At 47.2% G+C, this 20,477-nt stretch overlaps 1 protein-coding gene across 3 annotated transcripts in view; it reads right to left on the bottom strand.

Moving 5' to 3' along the window:
• Positions 1–11,983, bottom strand: part of LOC139113585 (growth factor receptor-bound protein 14) — a 232,492-nt gene extending 220,509 nt beyond the window's left edge. For 2 of the 3 annotated variants that reach the window (XM_070674816.1, XM_070674817.1), the window contains exon 1: positions 11,577–11,982. The gene's annotated coding sequence lies outside the window, so the exon portion shown is untranslated. Of the gene's footprint in view, positions 1–11,576 lie in introns of all 3 variants that reach the window. The other variant, XM_070674820.1, reaches the window with a different exon arrangement.
• Between the last annotated feature and the right edge of the window lie 8,494 nt (positions 11,984–20,477).

The following is a 20,477-nucleotide window of genomic DNA, read 5'->3' as shown; positions in this document are numbered from 1 at the left end:
GTAATGAGCATTCGTGCCGTCCGTTATGCCGGGCGACGTTTACGACGCCGTTCGCTTTTTCACGTCGCACCTCTCGAACGTGTCAGTTAAGTATTCAAATGCGCCCGTGTAGTTAAGTATTCAGCTCCCTCGACAGCCGGGGCGACGGATGCATCCCTGGTTAGATGCATTATACATTCGCGGCACCCTCGAGGGCCCGCGCTCTTCGCGTTTGGTCGGGGCAGTAATAATTACGTCCCCGGCGCGATGATACGTCATTAATACGAGCCATACGTGATCCACATTTTTTTTTCCCATAACAATCTCGCGTCCCCGCGATCGCTACAATTCGCTCCCGAAGCACGCGATCGGGGTTTACGAAATAACGCGCGTATTTAAGTCATGGCTTATAAGAAACGAATAAATTAACGTATTTCCCCGGGCGCAATCGACGACTGCGGAGCGTTGGAGATGTCTCGCGAATAATGCAGCGATCCCGCGTTAATCGCGCCCCGTAATGAAATTTCAATGTTCTTCAAAGGATCTCGCCCCGATTGAGGATTTGTATCTGCCACGGGCCGGGGCGCGCATCGCAGGGGGGGAGGGGAGGCATTCCCGTTTTAGCGATGCTAACAAAATCCACTCGGCCGCAGCTGCGCCTCGTTTTGCCGGTCGAAATGAAAATTTCTGCCGCCCGCGCCGGCAGCGCGCTGACGTTTATGAATGACATTTAAATGTCATTACCATTTCGGATATTTCTGCCCGGTGTCCGTGTATCGGCCCGGGCGTCACTAACTCACCGCTCACTCGCGCCGCACCTTGCCACGAATTGAGTTTCGCTCTCAGACCGGGAGACCATTGAAATGCAACGCGGCTGCTTTACTGTAAATCGCCATTCCATCCCTCGCGCGCGCCCGTCAAATTCAACACGAGACCAGCCGACACACGCACTCGGTGTGCACGTCCCATCTCGATATTTAATATTAAAAGAAAAAGCATTTCAAGGAAATTGCGACCGTACCGCGCCGACATGTTTTTCTGGGACGCGAACTGGATACCGGGGTCACATGAATAAGGTCGAGAGCTAATGCACTCGTTGTTTAGCAAAGAAGCTCTAGCGAAGAAAGCGATTTATAAATACGCGCAACAATTAAGTCTGCACGTGTATTTTTACCCGAAGGCGGCGCCGCGGCATCGAAATCGCGAACGATATACGCTCCCGGTTTGTATTTCTGCCGTTCGATAATGTACAGATAATGATGATTAATCATCTTCCATTTTTTTCAAATTTACCAAACAAGCTTTTCAACCCTCAAAGATCGTGAAACGTGAGAAAGCGACATTCTATGTAAGTAAAACGTTGCAATAAACGGTATACGTACAAACAAAAAGTATCTCGCTCCTCCTCAGGAGAAAAGGATTTTAACGACTTTACGACTCGCGCCGTGAATGAAATCGTGCGCTTTTGACGTCGAAACGTGACAAAGGCATGGAAATAAGAATCGCGACGAGTTCTGTCACGAGTCTGCGTCGCCGAAGGAGGATTAAGACGTCGCGGGAAAAATTATCACTCGCGCGCGCGACGCGATAAAGTGCCTTCGCCGGCTGGGTCGCTTAACGTTAGATCTCCCGATTCTTCCGTGCGTTATCGTAAATTCCGCGTCCCGCCGGGGCATATCGTTTTAAAGAATCGTCGGCGTTCGTCGTGGCATCGGGACACCGCCAAAATTGGAGCGCGCCCGGGTGAGAGAGGTCGCCTCCCATTCTTCTCTGTCAACCTCGCCGCGAGATTTACGCCTCGCTAAAGCGGCGCAAAACGAACGAGGCGCGGCCTCATTGAAGCGGGGAAAACTGAAGAAAATGAAATTAATAGATTCACCACGGCGGGCTCTGAATTTCAACGGTCGGGATCAGCGAGATCGAAATTCGTACCGAGGAAAAACAGAGATCGCATGCGCCACACGCTTTGTTTCTGGCCGTTATTGCCTGGAGAATCCCTCGTGCGCCGTCTGAACGCGATAGAGAGGAAAGAGTATATTATATTGCAGGGCGAAAGTTACTAACCGAGAACGTAGCGGCAGCGTTATTGGCTCGTTCTCGGCCGCGCGGTTTTTTTTTCCCCGTCGGTCTCGGTCCAGGCCTGCGGGATGCGCGAGGGTGAGATAGCGCTCCAAAAGCGAAGGAGCGCTCGGGATGGACGACGGAGCAGGTATCCGCAGGTAAACAGTGACGCGCGCCCGCGACGCGACGGGGAAATATTATACGTAACGTCGGCTCGTATAAATATCCCATTACCCGGCGTTATCCGCGCGCGGAGCACGGCGCGTTATTTTTCATTTTAATCTTGAACGATACGATAGATCCCTCAGCGCGCCATCGATGGAAAGGAATAATAGGAAGATTTACGACCTGCGCGCGAAGGGGGCGGAAAGAAGCGGCGATATTAGCGCGGAAATTTTTCGAATTATCGCTCCTTTGCTCCCCTGACATTACTTTCGACAGACGGAGCGAGGATATAACTTGATAACGCACATTGTAGAATATATGCAGAAGCGGACGCGAGAGGGGCGTTAACCGACGCTGCAAAGCTCTCGCGAGAGAGCGACGGATTTTTCCGACGAATTACCAGCGCCGCTGCCGTCGCGGCATGCCTCGCTTTCCCGTTGAAACGCATGCAAATTTTTGCCCGCCACGCCGAAAGGAAGGCGGGCGCGGCGCGGCGCGGCGCGTTGCACGGCGCGAGCCGTCGCGTTGGCGAAGCGGACGCGGATTTACGGGAAGAAAATCGCGCGAAATGGAGCACGAATAAATCCAGCGCGTTCGCGAAAGCATCGGCCGCGGGAACGCGAGAGGGAGAAACGGCGTAGACGTGAAATCTCGTAAACCCCCCCCCTGTGCTTTTGGGCAATCCCGGCATGCGGTCTATACCAGACGCACGCGAACACTAGCATACGAGGCCGTGCTGTTTCCTCGCCTCGAGGCGGACATTGCGGCATTCATCATCGTGTCGCGATGAAACCCGTCTCTCGCTTCCACGTTTTCCCCGCGGCAGTCGAACAAAGGAAGGAGCGCGGCGATAACGGTGGAAGAAAGGGACCGGACGCCCCGGAAGGGTCGGGGTTGCGAAAACAAAATTCGCAAATGTCACCTCGCAGTCTCCGCGGCGCGCACAAAGAAGCGTCGCGACGCGACCGCGCGAGGTAAACGACAGAGATCACTGTAGCGGAACCGAAATGGTCAAGCGAATAATAGCGCTATTGATACCATTGATAGAGCGGTGCGGCCGACAATCGAACCGCAGCGGGGGAAAGGACTCCGGTTGGACGTGTGTTATTCAATCCGCGGGCGACGTGGGTTTTACCTTTTGTTTCATTAGCCTCCATTTCGCGCCCGCGGCGCAAAATCCTCTCGCAATCCGGCATCGCGCGCTGTTGTCACCCTGGAATTTCTTCCGGCGCAAGTGTAATATTATATTCCGGCGCTCTCGTGTCCGTCGTGTACGTACCTTGTAGTAGGGATGTAAATTAAAGCGACATCCTCGAATATTCTCGTACGAATTTTCCGGCGCATGTTTCGGTCGGCGAAGCATACGGCCAATAAAAAAATTATATAAAACCACGAGAGAGGCAAGGATGAAACGAGGAACCCAAGAGGGTAACACTTTATGCCGAGAACACAGCCCGAATAACATTAGTGCAACCATGGTAGCGGGATGAGAAGGTGGACGCTTGAAGGGGGAGGGTCGGGGGGCGAGAGAACCGAAACAAGTGGCGAGGGAAAATGAGGAACAGAAAGAAAGAGAGAGAGAGAGAGAGAGAGGAAATGACGGTGCTGTATCAGAAACTACCCCATCGCGAAACCTCGACGAAGAAACTTTCGAGTGTACCCCTGAGGGGGGAGGCGATCATGCGGTGAGAGACACAATGCGATCGATCGGACGACTTCCAGGGAGTTACTTCAGTTTACAGTTTTTCCTGCTTCTTTTTTTTTTTTTTTTTTACGTTATTTCAACGTCGTTCGTTGGCAGGCGAGAGGATGACGACGGCGACAACAGCGGCGCGGGGTGGAAAAGGGCGACGTACTCGTCACGTAGCGGCGGAAACTTTCGTCATTCGTGACGGCGCCAACGAAGGTCGAGTTTTCACAGCGCTAAGACTACCAGGGGACTGGGCTTGTCAAATGCACTAACGCACGTCCAGCGATCCGGATATTTCCGGAGCAGGGAATACGTCGGGCTATAGTTTCTTTTCACTTTTTCTGCGCCTTCCCCCCCGTCTTTCTCGAGCGAAAAACAGCCGTTACTTAAGAGGAGTCGTGATAATTTTAATAATTTCTAAACCGTAAATGCAATTCAACAATGTTGCGTTACCTTTCTCATATATGCGGTAAATCTCTAAATTGTCGATACCCATATTTGTCTCTTCGTACAACGTACAAAACTTCCGTCTGTTTCTCTCTTTTTAAACGATTTAATTAACGGCGAAGAAAAAAAAGAGAAGAAAAAAAGAAGTTTGCTCGTCTTACGGACGGGTTATCTGCGTTAAGTAAACCGAACAAACATTCGCAATTTCCTTAATTATCTTTTCTTCAGTGCGGAGAATTAAATATATTTATTCGAGACGCTGGGAGGACGTGGAAGTTTAACGCCAATCAATACCAATTTAACGGAAGACAGTTTAATAAAGCGATAAATTTTAAACTTTAATTCGAAGGAGCGCTTCCCCGTCGTTCGAGCAATTCTCTAATCGTCCGTAATGTAGGAAAAGCTTCATGGATCACTGAATGCATCGCGACGCTCGCCGGCGTTCTATTTTAACGCCGTTCTATTTTAACTAACAATTTCCTCTATATCCGAGATTTATATCTTATACCGACGCGTCTCATTGGTCTCGGCTTTGCGTCATTAAGACGCATTTATTATTCCCTGTGCAGCCGGAGGAAAACGCCGCGCTGCAAGGAGCGCGCGATTCAGACCGAAGCGGCGGCCCGGGAGAAGACGGGGGAGGGAGAGGGGGGGGGCAAACGCCCGGGAATGGATTATCGAAGAAGCGAGATTTCCAAACGAGATTTAGAGTGTCAGCAAGGGGCTGAAGGAAACCGGCTGTGCGCGCCTGGGAAAGCTTCGACTCTCACTTCTCCGCCGAGCGAAAATGACGGCGAAGTACATCGAAGGACGGCGACGGGTCCTTTCAAGCTCGTCTGTCGCTGTCCGTCCGTGGTGAGCTTCTCCCCCCCCTCCCACCCCCTCTTCCCGCCCGGCTGTGGCGAGGAAAACTTTTATTCACCGGCGGTGATTTATGTATGAATCGCGTTAAATTGTTTTGTTAGCAACTCGCGGAATTAGCATCGCCGTGGCGCCCGGTTCTCTCAATTATAGCGCTCGGCACGACGGAAATTCCGTCGTCTCGTCGCCGGGGCTTCCGTCGAACGGGAGAATCCACGAAACGGTCATTAAATGTATCGCCCCCGTATAGGGATTAGAGCAATTGCGAGAGCGTGATAGTGTTCCAGGGAAGGATTCTTAGTCGTGCACCTTGGTGTACCATCCACGCCCTCGCAATTATTTGCAACGCGGAATTTCGCACAGAGGAAAATCGAGTCTACGACGGGGAGATCTTGCATGAGCAAATATATGCTCTTCCTATAGTACGGGTAATAACTTTCAACGTCAATCAGTGGCTGAATTAAGCTGAAAATAACTCGCTTCTACAATCGACTCGGAAGGTAATTCTCGACGTTAAAAATCTTTCTTTAATTGCACGGGTTCGATAATTATTTTTGGTAACTAGCGTGGGCGTTAGATAAACGGTAACGTAACGCACGTGCGTTCTGTTTCGTTTAATCAGTCGGTGTTAAAATAGCCCATTCGGCCTCGTTCGTAATTTATCCTTCGCGATCTCACGCGATGCACCGATAACGTTTTCGCCAAGAATTATTCATCGCCAACGTTCCGCCGCTCAAATGGAGTAAACGGAACGCCGTTGCGCGGAGGAAAATGCCAAAATGGAAAAAGGACAGAGATAAAATTTACAAGCGAATTTGTATGTACGAGTGCGAGACGCGTGCTCCGCCAAAGGCGGCTGCTAACCGGGAGGAAAGCTTCAATGGCGGGGAAATAAGAGATTCTCGGGTGTCGGTCGAAATCCATCGAGATTATTGACAAAGAAGGAAAACTTTTCGTGCCTGCAAAAAGAAGGACGGGCTCCGGGGCGCGATTATCCAGGAAAATCCCTACGATTTTCAGTTTTATCACACCCCCGCCAAACCAGACCTTTTATTTCCGCGCCATTACGACAGTCAAGTTATGCCGGTGCTCGGCTCGTCTCAAATTGACGAAAATAAGTTGTCATAATGGATATAAAAACCGGCGCGACGGTTTCTTGACAATTTCCGAGTTGGAAAGCGTCCTCGAGACGTGACTTTTACCGTTTTTTCTTTTTATTTCGTAAAGTCGTAAAGACTCTAAATATAAGACGGCTGATGCGGTCCGCTCTTTCCCGTATTAATGTCATGCAAAACGCGCATATAAAGTCGCATATAAAATTCGAGACGCGAGCGTGACGCAACCCGCAAAATTAAACGTCTATCTTTATGCGGTGAAGATACACGACGCATGTTCTGACGTTTCTACCTGCTACCTCTCCGGGACGATGACTGGTAAACGTTGAAAAAGACCCGGAATAAATCTGACAAATAAAATTACGCTTTGTGCCGGTCGGCAATTCGCCGAGTCGCGCGGGACAGGTTGAAAAATCACCGCGAACGCGAGAGCGCGCGGAGCCAAGAGCCAGAGCGAGAGAAGGCGAAGAAAAGCGAGAGACCGTGTGTGTGCGGTCGAGGTCACCGCGATGTCGCCGAGATTATTGGCGAAGGCGAAAAGTTCGCACACGACCATAGTGGCACGACGGTGAAAAGTTTTCATCGGCATCGATAAGGTCGCGCAGCTGTGATCTGCCGAACAGTCGAGGAGGAACAGGGGAAAAAGGGCGAGGAGCGAAAGAGAGCGCGAGATAGCTAGGGAAGGAGACGAGATGAGAAGCAGCGATTCCTGTAATTTAGAGTTCCGCCGTACTTTCGAGAGCCGAGGCACTCCTGACTGCACCTGAGTTCCGCCGCGTCCGCGTCCGCGCGCACGTCTAAGAAATCCATTAGGGGCCATTTATTTCCCACCGTTCCGTGCCACTCCGACTGCGACAGCGAGTCGAAGGGTCGGGAAAAGGAGCGAGAAAAAAATGAGTGAAAGAGAGAAAGAGAGAGAGATGGGAGGCGAGGGAAAGAACAAGGGGGTAAAATAAATGTACAAACGAGATTCCGAGAGTGCCTGCATGCACGCCTCGATTCTGAGGACAATCTTAGGACAACGGTCGACCACGACGACGTTGGGCGCCGTTGATAGGAGAGTAAAGAGTGCCCCCGGGTAGGTCTTGCGCGCGCGAGAGTGACGACCGAACGTAGGGTTCGGAGCTACGGTATACGAAGGAGAGCGAAGGCGATTACTCAAAACTCCTAGCCGGGTAGACAACAAGTCATACAAATTCGCCAGACATTTCCAGTCATCCGTCGCCGCAACTCCTCCGTCTTTCCTCTCGCAAAACGCGTTTGTCCTCCCGACGCTTTTGATTGCACGCTTGATACCGCTTTTACGCGAATCGTGGTACACAAAGCCAGATTAACGCAGATTAAAGTAGACAAAGCGGGCGTTCGGTGTCGGTGAATCTCGCACTCTCTATTTAAATTCCAGATACGTTAAGACGTCGGAAAGGCCGGAAAGCTCGGCGCGTACAGAATCGCACGATTCAATGAAAATACCAATAATTATTTTTCTACGCAAACAAATAATTGTTTCCGTTTTTTTTTATTTTTTTTTATTGTTTTCTTCATCTTCTAATTATTTCTCTAACGAAAGAGAAATATGCCAGTGACAATTTGTGGGATTTTTTTTTTTTTGTCTAAAACAGTAATGCGTTTTGTACAAGCGCATAAATCAATAACGTCCGGTACTACATCACATCCCGCGCTTCGTATATCTTCCCGGCAGTCGAGAAAGTCCTTTCGCTTATTTTTCATCCTACGTACAGCTCGCGCAAAGAAAATTAAAGCTGGCGGCGGAAAGAAATGCTTGAGGTATATGAGATAAACGAGGCGCGCAGTGATATAATTTGGGGGTAGCATCCTCCTCTACCCCGCGAAAGGGGAATTCGTCGGACAGTGAAAACTCGATAAGAACGGATTCGATGACGGGAAAATGAGAAACGAGCGGCCATTATTACAGGAGCTTCACGAATCCGACAGATTATTATCACAAAGTTACTTGAGCGCACGCAAAGCCCGCCGAGAGTTTTGTAGCGGAAACATCAGAAAATGCATTAGCGGCGTGCGCTTCCTAACAATCCTTTGTATCCTTGATTATCTCGCTGTTTTCTTGTCGACATTCATGGTCCGCTGCGCGCTGACTTATCTATTCAAGCGTTACAATTTCTCCGTACATTTGGAATTAAAACGCCCGCGCTCTGAATCCGTATCGTCAGCCAAATCGCAAAACAGCCGCGATTTCGCGAAATTCCGCGTGTGTAGGAAAATATTCGTAAATAGTATATGCTTTCAAGTCAAAAGTGAAAAAATTAATTCGATAAATGTAAATACTTTTCAGCAGAGTTCACTGAGTTTACTGAAACTTTTAAAAATAATACGATATAATAGCAAGTATAAAATACGATCTTTTAGTTGCGTATGAAATCTCTAATCAAGAAACGTGAATGATTCTATAACGTACCTCCAATTAATATTTTTAATAATGTAATCAAATATATTTATAAAAGCAAGACGATGTAGGAAAAGAAAGAGAAAGAGAGAGAAAAAAAGAGAGCTAAATGTGCGGCACGTGCGGTCACAGTATCTCAACCCGCAGGTGTACTTGTCAAAATCGCGGAAAGAAACGTTTCGTTCTTTGCGTCTCGCACCACTGGGAATAGAGTTAGCCGGTCCCTTGTAAAAATCTCGGGCCGTGAGAGAAATTAACGCGTGGCAGACCGCGCTTTCTCTCTCGTGAAAATCCGCCGCCGCGGCGTGTTTGCATCGGCGAAAATTAATCCCGACGAGTTATGGCCCTAATTTAATCGCGTCGTCTTCCGTGACACGCGTACGCCATGAGCGCGCAGGAGCGCGTCCATTTACGCCCAAGTTGCTAACGAGCGCGCCTTTCTCGAGGGCGAGGAGTAATTTGGCAAATTAGCACCGGGCAGGATCGATGAACAATATTCGCGCCGCGGAGAATTCACACGTATAATATCCACGCCGGAAATCGTCCCCCGCGAGATAAGTGTCCGCTGCCGTCCGGCGAGCGCTCGAGGCTTTGTGTCCGCGAAATCCCGACCCTTGATACCCGAAGGATGAAGGGGAGACGGCCGGATGGATCAAATCAAGTTTACGAATACAAGTTCGCGCAGAGGAAAAACGGTCCATTTCAAAGCGGAATTGTGGTTGTGGTCCTGAGGATTCCGCGGCTATTAATCTTTTTTTTCGAAGTATTAATTTTTAATTAGAACTTTGTCGAAAATTAATTTCGTTCTCTATTCTTTTATTATATATTTATAGATTTAAATACGAACCGGTAAATGACACAAAAAAACGGATAATGTTGTAAAGTTATGATTGTTTTTAAAGGCACTTTCTCGTTAAATGTACTTGCTTAATTCTGCTTAAGATCTATTTCGCATTGGACGCTTAATCTCAATAACGTTGCATCGACTATAAATTTTCCGATGATAACGCACTCCGCGAACCGATTGCGACGTGTTACGATGAAACTTGCTTCCGCAAAGTCCTTCGATCATTCTTGGCGCATCGGTGGATCGGCACATCGGCCTGCGGCATATTCGCACCGTCGTTCCTATAGATCGAAAGGGTTAAAAGCTTCTCTGATTTTCGGCCGATCTCGCGAGAAACTTTCGACGATCGATGGCCCAAACTCTTAGCGAACTGTCGACCAGCTTAGCCTCGTGATCTCCCGCGTCCGTGATGGTGCAAAGATTCTAGAGTTTCGTGCTTACGTAGCACAAGTAAAGTACGATAAAATTGATCGCATATAAAAAGTTTATAAAATTTTTGAACGAAACAATCGGGAGAAATGTATCGTTTATTAAGATTATTCAACTATCTTTTTTTTTTTTTACAATTAATAAACATCGACGTGCGTGATTTGAGATAAACGCGCCGTTGTTCAGAACTAAATTTATTGCGCAATATAGATTTCGAAGGCACGCTCGATGACTGAAATGCACCGAAATTGCGTGAGAAGAACTCGGGCCCGCCCAAGTGAAACAACTCTGGATAAACGGATGGGCAAATAAATTGCGGTCGGCGCGGCGGGTGGGAAGGGAGATAAAAAAAAAAAAAAAAGGGCAATCGCGCGATTGATGGACGATTTGCGGGGCGGCATTTAAGCGGCAAGCTAAAAAATTGAAGTAACGTTTAGCGAGCGCCGACGGTCGGATTAGCTGGTGATCCGATTAAACCGAGCAACCGTCGATCGATGCTGTTTACAAACAGTGCGACGGCGACGGTGACGGTGACGGCGACGGCGACGGCGGCGACCTGCAGTTTCTTCTCTCGAGACGATCTCGGGAGACTGCGCGCCAATCGATCTTTCTTAAATCACACGAACGTTCTAATAGCCGGCTATGACTTGCGATTTCAGCTGCCAGGGAAGCTATTGAGCGAATGTGCGGCATAAAAAAAAAGAAAAAAAAAAAAGAATAAGACGGGAAGCGAGGAAAGAGATTCGACTTTAAAGGAGATTCGGAGCATACGAAAATAGCGCGGACCTACATTCGAAGATGCAAATCTCTGGCACGCTCGAGAGCTCCCGGCGTCGCGTCGGTAAGCTTTCCGGCAAACAACCCCCGCGACTCAAACGGATCGGCGGCCGTTAGTTTACGACAATCCTAATCGAGCTGAACGAGGCCGGCGCGACTGCAATTCCGTCGAGGTGACGGGCGAAGCTTAAACTCTCCTCGAGAATTTAACTTATCGCCGTGTTGACACGAACCGCGGGCAAGGAGAAGAAGCGAGGTCGCGGCTGATTGCCGTACCGTCCTCCACTCGCGGGTGAAACTGCTTCCCGGAAAGTTTCGCCGGGGAATCTCGCGCGTTTTCCGCCCTACCCACTGTCGCGTTCTGCCCGCCGTCCTATTCGCGCCACTAACGACCTGAAAACCGCCGCTAACCACCGAGATATATGGCAGGCTCGCGTATATCAACGTGGAAGAATGCCCCGCGCGTAGTCCGGGGAGATAGTCGAAAGTAGAAAAGGTCGGGCAGAGTCAGACGGGCGGCGGGGGCGAACCCGCGGCGCCTTCCCACCGGGTCGTAACTACTCGGCTCGCTTTCCGCAGGATTGGAATATAATCGCGTTCGCGTCAACTCTCCGTTTTTCTCCTCTTCCCTTCGTCTTTCCTCCTTTTTCTCATTTAGATTCCGACCGTCCCGTGCGATGCACGCGAATATCGCGCGTCGGGCAGCCTCACGCTCGGCGGTTACGTCACTGTGCGAAGTGCACGTTTATCACGAGATCGATTTGTATTACGTGACACACTCACTCGTCCTTTCTGCGCTTTCTCTCCTGCCACGTAGGGAAGGGATCGAGATGCACCGCTACTTCTCGGCGACGATTTCAATGGAATCGCTTCCGGTCACTTCACTCACTTAATTCATTCTCCTTATGCGTATCAATCAATCCGCACTCGGGCCGTCACGCTGGTGATTGCTATTGTGCGACGCGCGTCTCTCCTCGTCGCGGGACTGTGTCATCTTTCGCGCACTTCCGGTCGTATTAGCCAAACTAAGGGAAAAGCGGCACGCGGGACCACTCGGTGGCGTGGCACACGTGGCGCGCTGCGAACCCGCCGTCTTCTCGTTCTCTCAAGCAGCCGAGGCCGCCGTGCGCGCGGAAACCGGCGTCATCTCCCGCTACCTCCGCGTAAACCAACCGCACGATCCTGACGGGCCGAGGTCGCGTCGCCTACTGCGAGACGGCGGCGCGAAGCGTCTCGCAGCCGCCCGCCACCATCCGTATACGCCCGAGCCGGCGTGCTGCGTGACGTCGCGACGCCCACGCAAGAATCGGTCGGGATGCGCGCGCGATCTCCATCTTTCGCCGGCGCATTTCACGGAGGCGCACGGACCGAGAGGGAGAGAAAGAGAGAGAGAGAGAGAGACAATTGGCGATTGTCGTAAGAGAGAATCTTTCGGCTTTTGCATGTGCAATCGGAAAAATCGATCGGTATTTTATTTCGGCTATTTTCATTACGCAACACAACGCGAACGATTAAACGTATAGCGATAAAAGCGGGCAAGCGCAACAAACGCGTCTATACATATAGAAGATAAATATCATCCGTAAACGATAAATATGTAATAATATTTATGTGAAGCGCGATTTACATTCTTGGTCACGTTAGAAGTTGGTCGTTCGGAAAAAAAAAAGGAGGAAAAAAGAGAAGGAAAAAAAAAAATGTATAAATATATCGGGTACTGGTTTTTAATGATATGCACGAATCTCCGAAATGACGCAACGGTCATATCGCGCTATATCATTTTTTTGCCGCATCGGCCGTCACGCGCACGACAAAGTGCGACGAACGATACATTATTTCGCGGCGGATTATGGACGTGGCCGTTAATTATTAATCGTCAATTGCAATTAGCACCGCAGTTGCAACGTATCCCGATCGATAGCGCGCGCCTCGGAATGCGCCGCGCGTGGCTCGTAATTTTATTTTCGTGCGTACATCGATGGAATTATAATCGACGCGAAACGACACGCGTGTTCTCTCTCTTTTTCTCTCTCTCTCTCTCTCTCTTTTTCTCTCTTTCTCTTTCTCGATTCTTCTCTCTCCCTCGCCTTTGACGGTCTCCGTGGAGCGAAACAAACGAAATATGCAGATGCGTTGCGAGTCGACGAACGAATCTCGTTGCGGGCAGCCGTCAGAGAATCGCGCGAAACACTAGCAACTCCACGGCGTTATTAATTATTCACCGTAGGACCGTCATACGAAACTTCGGATATAGCGATGTTCCCGCTAGAGAAAATTTCAGGGGATTCGTTAATCAAATTTCGCGGCGACTGGGACATCCGGGGGCGACGTCGTGAAACATTTATACGTATCCCCGCTATTACCACGGGGAATATGCGGCTTTCTTTTTAAAAGCGGAAGAACAAAGAGAAAGATGCGAGTAAAGACCGTCTTAACGTGCCGTTAAGGTAATTGTGAGGGCGAGCTTTAAATATTAACGATGATCAAATCTGTACCGTATACGTATTCAGAGCCCTACAGGGGTATAAAGGAAAGAAAATTTACGTGAATTGATCGCTCTGCGAAATTAGACAAGTCCGCGACTCTATAAAAATCACTCACCCGCGCCGCATGAAAGCAGCGTCTTTATTTCCTGTTCAAATAACACTATTTCATATCGAGTATTCCCCGTGGGCTCCGGGAATAAATACGTCGAATCTATGAGCTATTAAGTTAAATTTATCAGAGATGAATGAATAATAAACGAACAGCGCGCTTTCGGCAACAGGGAGAGAGAGAGTAAGCGGCGTAAACTTTTACAAATTTTTTTTTTTTTTTTCTTTCGTTGCTCACTGTTTCAATAGACTTGTCGGCTCGATAATTCAAGACCGATTCTTGATTGTTGAAAATTAAATATTTACGGTTTGAAATTCGCGTCGTGCAAAATGTCGGGCGTTGTTTGCTCGCGCGTTGCGAGAATGTGGGCGACGTGCGCGCGTTTCCGATCGTCGGACTAACCGCAGTCGCACAAAGCATATGTTCGCCGGCTAATTACACGAATTGCGTGGGAGCCGGAGTCTGTATGTCTCGCGAGCGAAACGGATTATCGATTTCGCGTGGTAGATAACGCCGCGGCTTCTTATGTCGCTTGACTCGAATAAGAGTCTCTCGCAGCGCGGCAGCTTCGCTCAAGTTTCGCTACGCTACTTTAACCGAGGTGAACTTCCGTAACTTCATTGGCGGATGGAATCAAGTTCGGCTCGAGATAAACGGCCAATACGTAACGTCTTACTCGGAATATTATTTTAACCGTCATTAACTCTGAATAAGGGAGCTGAAGAAACCCCGTTGAGCCCCGAAACGATTCGCTCGCTTTTGCACCGTGCTCGCGAGACCTCGCAAAGTGTTAAGTCGACCAATGTCACTTTTCAACGCCACCGTTCTAATTGAAATCATATTTCATTTACGTATAAAGTTTGTGTAATTTTTTTTTTATTTTTTTTTTTTTTTATTAATTAACACTGGGTAAATATATTAAATTGATTAAGCCATCGAAGGACCTGTAATGAAAAATTCTACTTTTTTTCGCGGGTAATGGTTCACGAACCTTTCGTATCATAACTTTTAATTAACAATTATTTCAATGAAAAGTGCACAGAGAGAGAGAGAGAGAGAAGAACGTGCGTTCAACTATTCGTATCTACAATCTTTTGATAAAGAGAGCCAAACGGTGGAATCGGAAGACATTCCGCAAAACATTTTTACTCGCCGTTTTCCGCGCGTAAGAGGATTAAATTAAAATGCTAACATCGAGAAATCGCTTTCATCTTTATGAGATTGCCCGGCGTACGCTTTGCAAGCAAAAGGGAAAACGCGGGCAAGAAGCGGGCGCGCGGGGGGGGGCAGAGGGGAGGAGGAAAAAGGAAAATGCAATGCGGACGCTGTCGGGACGGTCGTTCCAGCGGAGGGAAAATCGATCGATCGAATTATCTCGCTAAATCTGCGAGCAGAGAGAACTGATATGCGTGCCTCTAGCCGAAGATTTCTACGTCACGAAATGTAGTCGGAACCCATCCCGCCTAATTGACTTCGTTAACGCAACCGATCGCGGAGCGAGAGAGAAGTAGTACGTGGTAGAGAGAACGTGAGTGAAAGGAGAAATTGTGAAACGAAGAGAGAGACAGAGAGACAGAGAGAGAGAGAGAGAGAAATGTACTTTACAGCTTGCGCCGACAATTGATGACGGTCCATCGTACATTCAATGTCATTATCGGCTGGCCTCGTGTAATGAAGTTCCGGCACGAAACGTGATAAACGATTACCGATCTTCTGCAAAACGCGCGGGTGGACCTGAACGGGCGGACAAACGGACAGATGAACGAACGAACGAACGAACGAACGGCCAGACGGGTGGACGCAAATAAACGCCGTAATTAACCGGCTTACAATTAGGCTTATGGCGACAAACACGCGCGCAAACTGCGCAGTCCCTGGCGCGGTCGCCCGGTGAACCACCTGATGATTCGGCAAGATTTCTGCGGGTAATCGCGTCATGGACGATTGCATTCCGCGGCTGCGGCCATACTTTACTCTCGCTACTGTATACGAAGCGGCGCGGCGTAAGGGAGGAGAGTAGGATGAAAAATCGCTGGCATAATGCATCGTATTTCCATTAAACGCTGCGAATAAATATGTTGAGCGCGTGAAGGGTGAGCCAAGCAATCAATAGGCAGATTGAGAAAGAAATAAAGAAAGAAAGAAAAAGAAACAGCGAAATTTTCTCTGCTTCGAGAATTAAATTCCTCTAAGTCTAGCAATGAAAAATATAAATCAGATTCGAGTAACTCATTTTTCTCTCTTCTCTCTCTCTCTTTTTTTCGCACTTTATCTGTCGATCTATCTATCTATTTATCTATTCTACCCTACCCTCTGTCACAGATTTATGCGGAGATAAAACATTCGCGCGATATATCACAAACACAAGATTGATAATGAAAGGAAACAAAAGGAAAGAGAGACGATCAGCGTTCGTCTGCATCTCAAAAATCGATTTTTATCTTTGAGGAAACGGGCTAAAAGGCGCGTTTTCTTCTCATTTGCGTAAAGTGCTTTCCGCGAGCGTATCCAGCGCATTATACATCGCGAAAAGCGATCCCGAAAGGGCCGTTCACGATAATTTATTGCGCGGTTCTCGGCATAAACTAGTTTGCGGAGACGCGACGGTTTCAGTACGGAACTGCCCACGGATAACCCGGATTACAAACGGCTGCAAGATCTGGGCGTCTGGAAACGTACCCAAAAACCTTACTTCGGTAAACCACAGATAGACACAATTCGAATGAAATTTTACAGTTTTCAATTCTTTTACGTGAGATTTTCATAACTTTAATATTCGCATATTTTACATTTAATTTCAAATGCTCTTCTAAAATTCTATTCTATCTAAAAAAGCGTGTGAGATTGGTTGAGTGTGCGTCACTCATCAATTTTTTAAGATAGAATAAATAATATAATGTAAATTTTTTATATGCAATGCAGTAAAAATTTTCCGTCCCACTTAAACAGACTGCGGACTGTCGGTTGTATATACTTTGAGTATTTTTTTTAAATACAACCGGTGTGGTTAAAAATTTTTAATGCACTTTACATCATTTCACTGAAAGAAATATATATTAGTACAAATATATATAAAAAAATATAAATATACATAAAATATGTGTAATAAGACAATTACTATTAATCTTAATTAATATTAATCTTATTAACTAACTGGTATGTCTACATTAATATTTTTTTTTTTTATGTTACAGTCACCGACAGAACTTAACAACTCCGCTGAAGCTCATGCAGATTGGTAAGTCGCATGATTTATTTTTCGTAATTTGTAATTGGGGTTCTTTAAAAAGTAGCGCGCGCGTAACGCGCGTATGGTTTCTTTTAATATATTAAAAACTTAACGATCGTAATTTGTTAAATGCTATTAATTAATTTTACGACTAATTTATTCACATAATAATTAATTTATGCATAAAATATAAGCCTTTATCGATATTTTAAAAATCTTTTTCATTTACGTACGTCGTAACTTTGACTATAAAAATCTCATAGTAATGAAAATCCCGGGATGTTACATACGGACGTATGCAAATATCATTTGAGATTGAATGTGAATTGGAATTGGTGAAAAGAAGTGGATGCACGCTAGCAGTTTTTTTTTTTTTTTTTGCACATTGCGGCGTACTTTATCGCATTTTTCGAGCTCGTTGACTTATCGTCGAACGTTGCGAAAGAAGCGCGACGGAGCTCCCGGTTTAGCTCGCGATGAGATTGATGACTGCGTGCTGACGCACTTGAAACTTCTCGGTGAAAGAATCCGCGGCTTATCGAGAGACACAAAGAACAAAAATTCGCGGCCCCTAAGAAGCCGCCGCAGCCGCGAAAAAAGAATCCGCGTGCGCACGTCGAGTTTTATAAAAGCGGGCGCCCCATTACGCGCAACGCTCCGGTCACGTTCGGTTGAAGAGGTCGTGTGAGCTAATGTAGCACCGGCGAATATGATATCGGATCGTCCCTGTGTGACGGACGGTAAATTGATAAAAAGGGATTGCGAAAGAGACGCGAGCGAGTGCTCTTTGCGTGCGATAAAAAAGTGCTGAATATCATTAGAGCGCCTTCATCTTATTAAATGCGAGAAGAGAGGTTACGTAAAAGTTATTGATAACGCCGGTCTCATACGTCCCGATATCTTGAAATAATTATGCTTACGATATAAGAATTCTTATTACCGAATAAAACGAATAAGACCACTCTGGCAATTTCTTGTTAACTATGTTATGTCGAGATAACGCGCCCGCTTCTTCCATCGCGCCGAGCGATACGCTAAGACAAACTTACAAGTTTTTTTTTTTTCTTTTATTCTTTTTTGTGTTTATCTTGCAATATTATGGCATTTGTGACATCTAACCGCTTATGGAACGGTACAGCACGTTTTGCTTGGTGTCGTGTGTTTAAAGATCAGATTGCGATTCGCAAAAAAAAAAAAAAAAACGCTAATGTGTAATACGACAACGTAAGCGAGAATCGATTCGATAACGCCACACGTAGAAGCGATTAAAGGTGAAAAATTTACACCAATGAAAATTGATCAAGCTCGTATAAAAATAGGGTCGATTAAACTGATTCAGCTTGTTAAGATACCGATAAATTCGTTAACCACCCATCGACGTGACGGTCCGACGAGCGAGTGTTTTACGTCCGCCGTGTCTCTCACTCAATAATCCATGGCTGGCACAGACAGACACGAAAAGCAGGATAAACTGTGACGCACGGCGCGGATTGAGACGCGCGGGCGATGTTGGGGGCGATGAATTTCGGTACTCATTGCGGCAATCACATGTCACTACCTTCAGAAGTACACCTGTTCCGCTGCTAATCAGTAAGAACGCTTCACTAAATACGGTTTAAACTTCAGCGCCGCCAGTTACCCTGCCGACCGCGCTAAATTTGCATTTAATGACAGCAGTCAGCGGTGCGGAGTAAGGGGGGTAGGTTGTACGGCGACGGGACGAGGTGTTGTTTGGCCGAAGAGGGTGCGATGGTAATTTCGTGCCCTTACGGCCGCGATTAAAAGAAGCGAGTGCATACATAGGGAAAATTCATTTGAATAATTAACGTAAGAACCGCCGGAGATTATTAGAAAAAAAATATATATACATACATATGCACCTCGTAATGCGCACGAAAGGCGAAGGGAGAAAAGTATCTTCTCTTCGCGGCAGACCCTACGACATTTTTGGTTTTTTTTTTTTCCTTTTTTTTTTTCTTTTTCTTGTCCCTTTTACTTTTTTCAGACAACCGCACGAAGGCGGTCGCTGCGCGGCGTTAGAAGCAAAGTCGATAAAAATACGATTAAGATCCCTCGGCGAATATTCCGCCCGCATTATTGTGCAATTTGCTCGAATTACGCGAATCAGCCGCGTCTTTCTGCCCCGACACGCGAAATGGCTTGCCTTACCCGGCAACAAAAAAAAAAAAAAGAACGCCATTTAGCGTCCGTACGAATTAAACAGCCGCCAGGAGTAGAAATTACGGTGGGGCTTCGTTCGGCGCGTTCATCGCACGCGAACGTTCTGTTTAACGCGCTACCTCGATATCGTTGTTATCTCGCAGTTAAATATGGCGCGCAAGTTTGCAGATGTATCAATTATTAGCGACGCCAGGCGAAGGAATAAATCTATCGTGCGTTCTTCCCGAAGTTCACGAGAGAGAATTCGAGACCGATAAAGCTGCCAACGTTTTGCTTTGCCCGTGCCGCGATAACTTCCCATCTTGGCTCATAAATCGACCCGATTATCGCGAACCCTCGGCAAGATATGCCGTCAGCGAACGTTTCCTACCGGAAGAAAAAAAAGTCCATGCGCGAGAAACGACCGCGCCGCACGAGAGAATCGGTGTTTCAAAAAAGAAGAAGAAAAAAAAGTGATTGCCCACAGAATTTAATACCATCGCGGCTCGCCTGAATCCCCCGGTGGAAGGAGCTTTCGTTATCTAATGGTCGAATGAAGGAAAGAGATTAAAGAAATCGTAATATAAACGAGAGTATTTTTTTTTTAACTCATTAAACCAATTACGTCGACAATTGAATGCGTTAGCATCGGCATCGCCATTCACCCCCGTTCCCTCCGTTTGTTGCCCCGGGAAATCGGTCTCCAAAAAAGGAACGTAAGTCGGTCGCATTCCACGGTAGGACGCGAATGCGCAAACTTGATCGAAGAACTCGCGATTACGAAGTAACGCGAGCAGAGGCGGGAAAATCTCGGGTGTAATAGTTTCATGCGCGCCGGAGAGACGTCCCGCCTCGCGGAAAATCTTTACCACGCTCTTATAACGGTAGACGGGAAGATAGAAGGTGAAAATCTTGCGACGACAACGCTGAAAAATTCATACGTCCCGAAGAAGAATATGAGCGGGATTGCGAATAGATAAGGCGAGCACCTGACACGCATATATGACAACTAACAACGGGGCATACGTGGTCGGACGTTAAATCGATACAACTGCCGACGGCCCTTCGGGAATTTTATACGGCGTTACTGCGCGAAAGGTTCCATTTACTCGAAGAAGTCAAGTGTCGATATTTCATCAGAAGACCAGCGTCGGATACTTTACGTTTTCGAGGATGGCGAACGACGGTGCGGCGTGTACAAATTCTCTCAGGTCGGATGACCCGAACCGGGCTCTGCGAACTTCGTTTTAAAACGTGCCTGAAATATTTCAAGCAAGGCGCAGCGAGAAGTCTTGAAGAAAAAGAATAATTGAGAAATTATGTAGGGATCTCTTTACAAATCCAGTCTTATTTTCTAATCACGGATTTTTCTTTTTTTGTTTTTTCTTTTTTCCGAAATAGAGTTTCCTCAGCTTTAATTTAGCGAACGTGTCGTGAGTTGTTTAATTTTCCAATATTAAAGTCCTGTGATTTTAAAGTTTATACGTTAAGAAAGTAACGTGTTGGTTTAAAAAATCGATAAGACACCCGAGTGGAAATTGATTCCCACCGTTATCTAATAATTAGCTAGCCAATTCGTGGGTCATCTCGTGGCTGTCTAGCAAAACTGTCCAGCACTGAGCCAAAAATGTAACACTCGAAACGTATTAGGTACCAGATAATTATTATTAGCTAATAACGAGCTAGAAAAGCTAGATATC

This window comes from Cardiocondyla obscurior, linkage group LG03, assembly GCF_019399895.1.
Source record: "Cardiocondyla obscurior isolate alpha-2009 linkage group LG03, Cobs3.1, whole genome shotgun sequence".
Classification (NCBI taxonomy): Eukaryota; Metazoa; Arthropoda; class Insecta; order Hymenoptera; family Formicidae; genus Cardiocondyla; species Cardiocondyla obscurior.
This window is presented reverse-complemented; position numbering and strand designations above follow the sequence as displayed.